Below are 12,026 nucleotides of genomic sequence, written 5' to 3' on the forward strand. Positions count from 1 at the left end.
TGTATGTATGTATGTATGTATGTATGTATGTATGTATGTATGTATGTATGTATGTATGTATGTAATTTATCAATGACAGTTTCCAATTTTTGCTAAAAAAAATACGTGCTTAGCGATTCTGTATTACGAAACAAAAAGAATCTGTGACTTAACCAGGAAATTAGGGACGTATGAAGTTCCTATTATCAAAAGATATTCTACAACGTAGTAGCTATTTTGTAATGTTTTGGTAGCAACAAGATGGCGTCAGGTTCATCAGAGCGGCTTCACTCCGTCCAATGGTATTGTAACTTTTTATACTGAATAACAATGTAAATTTTATTTATTGTAACTTTTTATATTGAACAACAATGTAAATTTTATTATCTCAACAATAATTATCACTCTCTACAATTTAATTTCACGCCCATCAACAATGGGATTTGCTCTCCGCACAGCAACACAGCGTTCGTTATTGCACTCCACAAATGACAATGACAATTTACTTGGACTATTACGAAAAACAATGAACTTATAATCTTAAATAATATTCACAAAGCACTATTTACAACACAGAACTGTCAGTTCTCACTTCACAGCTCGTTTGTCTTGGCTAGTTCTTCTAGCTCAGTCACTCGCGTTCACAGAATCTCGAACCCCAGACCTTCAGAGACGATCCGTTGAACTTCGAACTCAGGTCCCCCAACTGCGGTCCACTGCACTCGAACTCCGGGCTTCAGGCTCCACAGTTACGGACACAACTCAAGTCGCGCTCTGGTCTCGAAGCTGGCTTCACTGCTACACAAGACTGGCTTGCTGTCCACTGGCTGTAACAACACTGGCTTACTGACGGGCTGACTGACTTTCACTTGCGTCTTCTCTTTTATATAACAAAACCATAGTTACGAGAAAGTTCGCGGTCAGAATGAATAATCTAGATATTTCCACTTCGACGGACTTCTGGACGATTCGGGAGGGTCCGTCCTCCCCTTCACTCCGCACGTAGCAGTTTGCTTCCTTCCCCACTCGGCAAGTAGCAGATGCGCGCGCAACCTCCCCTCGCCGCGTCGCCGTAATACACCCCCCTCTGCCCTCTCAGCATGCAGATGCTCCCCGTACCAGCGTTTCGTCTGCCGCGCGCCCTGTCGGACACGCGTTCGAACCCCGGTGCAGCTGTCACAGTATTAAGATGCTAGTGTCTACTCTATATATTCTGTGCTCGTTGCTATGAAGCAGGGTTGCCAGCAACGAGTTAGAAAGAGAATATAAGCAATAGAGCGGCCATTGCGCCGCCATGTTTTTTAAGAAAATTGAAAGACCGTCCGCTATTAACTTAAGCGCCCAAAAAAAAAAAACAGAGTGGGCGTGGCGATAAGTAAGCACAAGTAAGCGTTGGAATCGTGAAGCTGCCAAAATTTCGTTTGCATAAATCAGTTAAACTGAAGTGGAAAAACCTAGTGTTTCGTCCAATACGTCCTAGTAGCTTAATCTAAAATAAATAACTTATGCACGCTAGCTATTCCTAAAAGAAAAGCTTAAAAGAATATCCTAAGCAAAATTGCCATGTACGTATGACAAGAAGTCCTGGCAAATATACTGAAGAAAATGTTCATATTCCGAGGTTTTTTTTTAATGCGACCTGCAACATGGCCTATAAATGAACGAGTATGATTCGAATGATTTTATTAAATTGTTTTCTCAGTCTCTACACGTTGCAAAACTATTTATTATACCATAAGATATAGAATGAAAGTAGGCCTAACTGCAGTAAACAGTCTTTACCTCCAAGCTTGTAACTTGGGTAAAACATGATCAAACACGCGTTAAGTTTTTTTTTTGTTACAGTAGTGCATAATTATCGAAATGTGAACTTGAGGCCAACAGCCGGCTGGTCTGTCTGGGCCTTCAAGGGCTGTGGCACTAGAGATTATTATTATTATTATTATTATTATTATTATTATTATTAGTAGTAGTAGTAGTAGTAGTCCAAGTATGGTGGGTCCCTATCACCACGGCATGGCGCGTCCTCAGGTTGCGGATAGAGGAGACGGCCTCCAGATATGGAGGGTAGCTGCGAATATATTGAATAAGCAGTCGTGGACAGCCGATAAGGGGTGGTCCTCCAGCTTGGGGGTTGGGCGAAGGGCTAACAACCCATCACCGTAAAAAACAGCTTGTTACGAATTCCTACAGTAAGCCTCGGAATAGGACTGATTCTCTGGCACGACCACAGCAAAGGAATAAGGTTTTGAGATTTGGCACTTGGAACGTAACTAGTCTTTATAGAACAGGAGGGGTAACATTAGTAGCAAAAGAACTAGCTAGATATAGAATAGACTTCGTAGGAGTACAAGAGGTTAGGTTAGATGGGAATGGCATATCACAAATAGGAGATTACTTGTTGTATTATGGGGAAGGAAACAATAATCACCAATTAGGAACAGGATTCTTTGTACATAAAAGAATAAAATCAGCAGTAAAAAAGGTCGAATTTATCAGTGACAGGTTATCATATTTAGTACTTAAGGGTAGATGGTGCGACATCATAGTTATAAATGCTCACGCCCCTACAGAAGAGAAAGACGACTATGTAAAGGATAGCTTCTATGAGGAATTGGAACATACTTTTGATCAGTTCCCTAGATATCATATGAAAATTTTATTGGGGGATTTCAACGCTAAAGTAGGACGGGAGGATATTTTTAGACCAACTATTGGAAAAGAGAGCCTACACGCAATTAGTAGTGACAATGGAGTTAGATTAGTCAACTTTGCCACATCGAAAAATTTAATTGTCAAAAGTACAACATTCCCCCATAAGGATATACATAAATATACTTGGACTTCTCCAGATGGATTGACACACAACCAAATAGATCACATCTTGATAGATAAACGGAGACATACTAGTATAGTAGATATTCGAACTTTCAGGGGTGCAGACTGTAATTCTGACCATTATTTGGTGATTGGAGAATTAAGAGAAAGATTATCAGTAGCCAAGCGAGTAGAGCAACAAGTTAATATTACTAAATTCAATATTTTGAAATTAAAGGACGAGGAAGCTAAGCAAAATTATCAGGTCGAAATTTCGAATAGGTTTGCCACTTTAGAAAGTTCCGACGAAGTTGAGAAAGAATTAGATGTTAATAGCGTGTGGGAAAATATCAGAGATAGTATCAAAATTGCAGCTGAGCAGAGCATAGGTTATTATGAAACTAAGAAAAAGAAACCGTGGTTTGATGAAGATTGTTGCATGGTAGTAGAAAGAAGGAAACAGGCAAAATTGAAATTCTTACAGGATCCAGTTGAGGAGAAGAGAGATAATTATTTCAATGAAAGACGGGAAGCAAGTCGTACACTTAGGAATAAAAAGAGAGGTTACTTGAAGGAAAAACTGAATGAGGTAGAAACAAATAGTAAGAATAAAAACATTCGAGATTTATATAAGGGTATAAAGGAATTTAAGAACGGATATCAGCCAAGGGTAAACGTGATCAAGGATGAGAATGGTGACTTGCTTGCAGACTCTCCATCAATCCTAAACAGATGGAAAAACTATTTTGCGCAACTACTAAATGTACATAGGCCAAATAGAAATGATCGGGACGAAATTGAAATACAAACTGCTGAGCCATTTATACCCGAACCCACGCTTTCAGAAGTCGAAATTGCGATAGAAAATCTGAAAAAGTACAAGTCTCCAGGTATCGATCAAATTCCAGCAGAATTAATACAAGAGGGTGGAAGTGCATTATATAGCGAAATTTATAAACTTGTACTTGCTATTTGGGAAAAGGAAATTGTACCAGAACAATGGAAGGAGTCCATAATTGTACCTATTTTTAAAAAGGGGGACAAAACCAACTGTGGTAACTTTCGAGGAATATCACTTTTGTTGACGTCGTACAAAATTTTGTCCAATATTCTTTTGAGGAGATTAACTCCGTACGTAGATGAAATTATTGGGGATCATCAGTGCGGTTTTCGGCGTAATAGATCGACTATTGATCAGATTTTTTGTATTCGGCAGATAATGGAGAAAAAATGGGAGTATAAGGGTACAGTACATCAGTTATTCATAGATTTCAAAAAGGCTTATGACTCGGTTAAGAGGGAAGTATTATATGATATTCTTATTGAATTTGGTATTCCCAAGAAACTAGTTCGATTAATTAAAATGTGTCTCAGTGAAACATACAGCAGAGTCCGTATAGGTCAGTTTCTATCTGATCCTTTTCCAATTCACTGCGGGCTAAAGCAGGGAGATGCACTATCACCTTTACTTTTTAACTTCGCTTTAGAATATGCCATTAGGAAAGTTCAGGATAACAGGCAGGGTTTGGAATTGAACGGGCTACATCAGCTTCTTGTCTATGCAGATGACGTGAATATGTTAGGAGAAAATACACAAACGGTTAGGGAAAACACGGAAATTTTACTTGAAGCAAGTAAAGCGATCGGTTTGGAAGTAAATCCTGAAAAGACAAAGTATATGATTATGTCTCGTGACGGGAATATTGTACGAAATGGAAATATAAATATTGGAGATTTATCCTTCGAAGAGGTGGAAAAATTCAAATATCTTGGAGCAACAGTAACAAATATAAATGACACTCGGGAGGAAATTAAACGCAGAATAAATATGGGAAATGCGTGTTATTATTCGGTTGAGAAGCTCTTATCATCCAGTCTGCTGTCCAAAAATCTGAAAGTTAGAATTTATAAAACAGTTATATTACCGGTTCTTCTATATGGCTGTGAAACTTGGACTCTCACTCTGAGAGAGGAACATAGGTTAAGGGTGTTTGAGAATAAGGTGCTTAGGAAATTATTTGGGGCTAAGCGGGATGAAGTTACAGGAGAATGGAGAAAGTTACACAACACAGAACTGCACGCATTGTATTCTTCACCTGACATAATTAGGAACTTGAAATCCAGACGTTTGAGATGGGCAGGGCATGTAGCACGTATGGGCGAATCCAGAAATGCATATAGAGTGTTAGTTGGGAGACCGGAGGGAAAAAGACCTTTAGGGAGGCCGAGACGTAGATGGGAGGATAATATTAAAATGGATTTGAGGGAGGTGGGGTATGATGATAGAGACTGGCTTAATCTTGCACAGGATAGGGACCGATGGCGGGCTTATGTGAGGGCGGCAATGAACCTTCGGGTTCCTTAAAAGCCATTTGTAAGTAAGTAAGTATTAAAATATTTGGGGCTAAGCGGGATGAAGTTACAGGAGAATGGAGAAAGTTACACAACACAAAACTGCACGCATTGTATTCTTCACCTGACATAATTAGGAACTTAAAATCCAGACGTTTGAGATGGGCAGGGCATGTAGCACGTATGGGCGAATCCAGAAATGCATATAGAGTGTTAGTTGGGAGACCGGAGGGAAAAAGATCTTTAGGGAGGCCGAGACGTAGATGGGAGGATAATATTAAAATGGATTTGAGGGAGGTGGGGTGTGATGATAGAGACTGGATTAATCTTGCACAGGATAGGGACCGATGGCGGGCTTATGTGAGGGCGGCAATGAACCTTCGGGTTCCTTAAAAGCCATTTGTAAGTAAGTTGTAAGTAAGTAGTAGTAGTAGTAGTAGTAGTAGTAGTAGTAGTAGTAGTAGTAGTAGTAGTAGTAGTAGTAGCAGCAGCAGCAGTTGTAGTATTAGTAGTGTATAATTGAGCACCCACGTGCAATAATGGGGGTAAGTAGATACGAAATACATTCATACTTACCCCATTATTGCACGTGAATTATGTTCTTTCATGTCCTTCCAGTCAAAATACTAACAAAAATACGGCCTACCCCAGAGTTCTGTGGAATTTTGGATGCGAGTGTTGAAATACAATTTAAATATTTTCGGAATATGTATTAAATGTCTTTCTCGTGTTTAATCTTACCGTACCTGGTTAACATGTTTCGGCCGTCCATTACTAGTGAACCATTTATTTGGTTTATCGTTTGTCTTCGAAATAGGCCTACTTTTTATAAGCTACCTACAGAACATTGTCTTCTATAAGCAGTAAGGAAGGACACAAGAAGTGTCGTGCACACAAAAAGCTATGCTCGGAGGGACACAATTTGTCTCAATTCATATTTATTACCCACTATTTCACCAGTTCCTCTTTTTTTTTTTAAGAGAATTTGCAAGAAAAGAAAAATACGTAGTACACACGGTATGTATGCCAGGCTTTGTTACACATTTACGCATGAAAAAAAAAATGCTGCTAATTAACAAAACTGTGGACTTCACTTCATAAAATTTACCTGAAATATGATATATTAGTTGTCTTTTTCTTTTTGATATTGCAGTTATATGCAGCACACACAACAGACAAGTTTTTCTTTTAATTTTTTTCGTAGCTCTACCTCCGTATACAAAACGTTGCAAGCAGATGAATTTTTACAATGATAGGCGCTTAGTTCATATCTGCCGTGTTTCGCGGTGGCACCACAAAGAGCGCTGTACAGAACAACATGGCCGACTAGCCGCTCAATATTCTCTTTCTAACTTGTTGGTTGCCAGATTGGACGAAAAGTCGCGGATTGGGCTACCCCGATGCTCTGTTTGCGACTAATTTTTACTTCAGGCGATTTGCGAATTTGTGGGCTATAAAAATTTTGGCGAGCGAAATTTGGGCGGGTGAAAACTTATTGCCATTTTTTTAATATCAAATTTTTCTTTCGTTTTTCTTTGAGTTTATATTTGACATGACAAGGGTTTTCGATCTCTAAATCAATTATTAATTATTCTAATAACTAATACCATAATTGAAATCCACGTGAAATACCACCCATGTTAAACCACATTATTACGCCTCCATGTGTATTCGAAGGGGCTTTCCCATCTCCACTACATCACTTATCTGAGAAAGCTCCAGTGCACAAACTATAATTGAATGCAAGTTGCAATTTACGTTCAATGAATAATTAGTTCGTAGGTTTAGGCATATGATCTAGGGTTTAGGTAAGAAAATTTTGATAGTTGATCAGCTGTCGGTATGTCATTTACAGCAATAGTGATTAGCATGTCTGACCTTGAAACGTGAGGACCCGGGTTCAAATTCTTGTTGGGACAAGTTTAGCTGGTTGAGATTTTTTTACGGAGTTTTCTCTCAACTCAAAAAAGAGATACTAGATAATGATCGCAGTTGATAAAGCGTCTTAAAATAAACCAATTAAAAGTTATTTTTTAGGTATTCTGAAATGGGCAAATATGAACAAACAAAACTGGAAAAAATATATTATATTAGGCCTAAATTGTGCACTTTTTTCTCACATTGGTTACATTTGCTCCTATTATTGAAGATTCTGGTATCAGTTGAGCTTAAAAAAAATATTTATGTGAGATTTTCTAATTAAAAAACCAAGGGATTGTTGTTATCTTACCCTTACAGCCCATTGTTTAAGGCATCTTCTAAACTTCTGTACTTCAGATTTCACTTGTCTTCGAACATTTCTTTTTTCACGATCAGTCATATCTGCTATTTTCTTTCTTTTTTTGTATATTCTCTGCCATAGTCCCTTTTTTTCTGTAACTCCTCTTCAGTCATATTTGCCCCCTGCCTACGTATCTTCTCCCTTTCATCTTTCCTACTTTCATCATCAGACTTTTTTTCTTTCCTATAAACAATCACATGAAATAATATTCGAAGTTACTTTATCCACCAGTATTTAATAACTGTATGTTAAATGAAACCTCGGTCCCACAATAAAGGGACCGACGTTACAGGGACCGTTGTTACAAATTAGTATAATTTCCGCAATAGTTCTGACAAAATAAATCGTTAAAAATATCATAGAGTTTAGATTTTTTAGTCGACAAACATTGTAATGTTTTGCATATACTACGAAAGTTTAATAGATACAACTATACACCTGGGACCGGTGTTACCAATAGAAAACATAACATTCAGTCATCAGTGATGATTTTTGTATTTTTCAATAAAATAAATTACGACTACGGACGAAAAGTTTTTTAACTGGCGCCATGTTGACCTCTCATCACTACCAACCGTTAAAATTTACCACATGAAGCAAAATTGTCTTTTGTGTAGCTCTTTTATTTCGAGGGACCGGCGTTACGAAATTTTTGAGGACAAACTTTACGTTAAAGTTGTGTCCTTTCAGAATTAAACAAACAACAATTCCTGTCTTTCATAAGTATTTTAACTATTTATTTTTATAATCTTGGTTGAGGAAATAAAATCAAATCGAAACATTTCGAGAAAAACTTAGTAAAACAGAGTAAAATGTAGTTGGGGACATAGGGACCGTAGTTACATTTTGACGTTTGGACGTTATTTTTTAATTATAAATTTTAAAATTAATCCTTTTATGCTTTGTTTCCAACTAAAACATGTGAGAGTTAGTTAATTAAACGCAAAACTAATCAGTTAACATTTTAAGAAACTCCTTAAATCAGCCGGGACATACATTTATTTACCCATTTCAGAATATTCACCCAAGTACCTTTTATTGTGTGTGTAATTATTTACAAGACTATAAACAGTGAGTTCATTATTTCCTCTTTCACACTGCGTAAGCTTATTGTAGTATTTCTCATTGCGATATTATTAACATTTTGTATGATTGCAATGAGAAAGTGGGAAAAGTACAGAAAGAACTGTCGAGTGGAACTAGGGGCACAAAAAGTGGACTTGAAAACAACATGTAGATTCATCAAAATGCAAACAAAATTCAGCATCTATCTTCTTTCAATCTAAACTTAATGATATATTGTCAGTTGCTAAATCATTAACAAAATTTGAAGTTCAGTTGACGGTTTTGTGGTGCGTCATACCGCAATAAAATTTTTTGAATCATTTAAGCTAACTTATTAATTTAAATTGTCCAAGTATAGGAATGTAAATTTCCAACTTCATAGAACAAAGTGCACTGTAATAATTAAGATGGTCATAGCCACCAGTGGCGGCTCCTGCATATTTCTTAAGAGGAGGAAAGAAATTAACAGCACTAAATGACATCTTCTTGAATGAAACATGCTACAAATTAGCCTACATGCATACATGTAAGACCAGGTAGTGTTGGGGTTGGCCTTCCCTTCTGTATAGCAATAATCTGTTCTTGTAAACTGAGTTTCCTAAATTGTCCAAAATATATTATGATTCCACTTCCATTCATTGTTGAATAATTGCACAAATTAACAATTACAAGGAAATTCACAACCTCGTAGCATTTTTCGAGCACACTACAGCATCACACGTGTTGGAAGAGACTAGCTACTAACTCGTAACCGGAACCATTTTACGGAAAAATGGGAATGGGAAATAATCTGAGGAAAGCGAGAACACTGCACCCACACACGTGGTCTGTATTGCCACATGTACATGTTACAAGTTCAGTATCAAATGCTTTTGAAGAATGTCAGTTCTTGTCAAGTCATACTATCATTATTGTTCAAAGCTGCCGGTGGCCGATTAATTTTTTATGTTAAAAATGATGTAGTTTGGAGTACCTACTTTCAGTTTCAAATATATTTGTACAAAACTGGCAACTTGGCTGTTGCCCTGTCTAGTAAACAATGAATAGAAGTGAATTTCAGAGGCCAACTACGTAAAACTACTTCCTCTTTGTTTTACATAAACCCGACTTTAACTTTCAAATATCCACGAAAGTTTCAAACCATGAATAGTAGCCTATATAAAGTGCAATGAATAATATTTTTGATTTATAATTTTAAAAAAAGTTTACATGGTGTCTTTCATAGCGTTGCATTAAAACTGTTTTTGTTGTGTCTCCTCCTATATGTGTTATAGTCTGGTTGAATGCAACATCGTTAGGTGGCAGCAGTAGCGAGCTTGCTGCACGACCAGTCGGTTTCTATTTCCCGCCCATGACTGATTCAGAGGAGGATCTCCTCCCTCTCCATTCATTTACTTGCTTTAAAACTCTGCTTCTTTCTCTGGCCGCTAGTGCGCTGTTGTCTATGTGTGTTAACTGCAATAGAGGAGGAATGGAGTGCCTTTCCTCCACACAGACAATCTCGCATCTTTCTCACAATTTTCTACAGCACATGAGCGCTCGTCGTTTAAAACTCGATCATCCGAGTTTTCTTATAGTTGTGAACTTAAAAATTATCGAATCTTCCTCTAATTTCAAGATACATATTTTATTTGGTATTTACTTTCAAAAGAAGAAAATGTGAGGAAGACGTTCCTCCCTTCCCTCCCCCAAGGAACCGCCATTGATAGCCATTAAAAAAGCAAGTATGAGATATGAAAGATGTACCAGTATCCTGAATTACGGTATTATTAACAAATGGACAGATGTATTATATAACTTCGCACTGTATCTGTTGTAGGTATTATAACAGAATTTTTGTCTCTCATTAAGATAGGAGATAATGTGAAATTAAAATGTTGGGCGATTTTTTCCTCCAAAAGGCGACTTTGAAAGAAATAATTGTGAATTTCCGCGAAAACAATCTAGCAACCCTGCAAGAAGTGAGATCTCAAACCAAGAGAGTCCTCTTCTCTCAGGCACCCCAAATTAAAAACAATAATAAATTAATTGATTAACTAGCGGACTTACTCGTGTTAATTATGTAAGTTTGTGCGGCTGACAGCTGTTTCAGTGCTTCACGCACCATCCTCAGAGCCTACTAGATCTCGGCGTCATCTTGAACTTCTCTGCCTGTTATGTGGGTGTGTTTGATTGTTGAAAGGTGTTGAAGGATGGAGTCAAATAGTGTGTGTGTACTGAAATTGATCTGTGTGTTGAGAATTTGATCGGGGTGTGATTTAGTGTGTTTGTATATTTCGTATTGTTCTAGTGTGTTGAGTTTTTGGTTCTTGGGTTGTATGTGTAGGATTTCCATGTCTGCATTTATGTTATTGTATGTATGGTTAGCATTGGTTATGTGATCAGCGTATGTAGATGTATTGTGTCCTCTGGTTATTGCTTTAATGTGTTCTTTGTAGCGTGTTTGGAATGATCTGCCTGTCTGTCCTATGTAGAACTTATCGCAACTATTACATGTGAGTTTGTATACACCTGTGTGGTCGTATTTATTTGTTTGTGTTTTTTGTGTGTTGAGAGTCTTTGTAGTGTGTTTTCTGTTCTGTATGTTATGTTGTATTTCTGCTTTCTGAATGAAGATGCCATCTTATGTGTGCTTTTGTTTTCTTATGTTAGTGTGATGTATTTCTTGTGTTCTTGTGTTTGTGTTGTGTTTTGCGTGTTTTTGTGTTTGTTAAGTTTTTGTTTTGTCTTTCTTATGATGTTGTCTATTATGTTTGGATTGTATCCGTTTTTTGTGCTATGTATTTGATTGTGTTCACTTCTTCATTGTAGTGTTGTTAGCTCATGGGTATGTTGAGTAATCTGTGTACCATTGTCCTGAATGCAGCATGTTTGTGTTGTATGGGGTGGTTAGATGTGTTGTGTATGTGTGTGGTGGTGGTGGTGGTTGGTTTTCTGTATGGTTTGTAGGAGTGTTTGTTGTCAATTTTTGTTATGGTGATGTCTAGGAAATTTATGGAGTTGTTGTTTTCAAGTTCTAGTGTGTATTGAAGTTTTGGGTGTAATTTGTTTATGTATTGGTGTAGTTTGTGTACCGGTATTTGTCTTTTGTTTCCTTTGTATAGTATGAGTATGTCGTCTACGTATCTGTGCCAGTATATTATGTTGTCTGCATATTTGTTGCGTTCATTGTTGAGTATGTATGTTTGTTCTATGTTGTGTAAAAATATCTCTGCTAGTATGCTGGATATGGGTGATCCCATTGGCAATCCTTCTGTTTGGGTGTAGTATTTGTTGTTGTGTGTGAAATAGTTTTGCTTTGTTATGATGTCTGTGATTTCGATGATTTCTTCGATGTATTCTTGTGGTGTGTTGTTGCCTATGAGCATTTGTTTTAGTATCTGTAATGTGTCCTGTATTGGTATATTATATACCAACTTAACAAACACAAAAACACGCAAAACACAACACAAACACAAGAAATACGTCACACTAACATATGAAAACAAAAGCACACTTAAGATCGTATCTTCATTCAGAAAGCAAAAATACA

Source organism: Periplaneta americana, chromosome 12 (genome assembly GCF_040183065.1).
Source record: "Periplaneta americana isolate PAMFEO1 chromosome 12, P.americana_PAMFEO1_priV1, whole genome shotgun sequence".
Taxonomy (NCBI): domain Eukaryota; kingdom Metazoa; phylum Arthropoda; class Insecta; order Blattodea; family Blattidae; genus Periplaneta; species Periplaneta americana.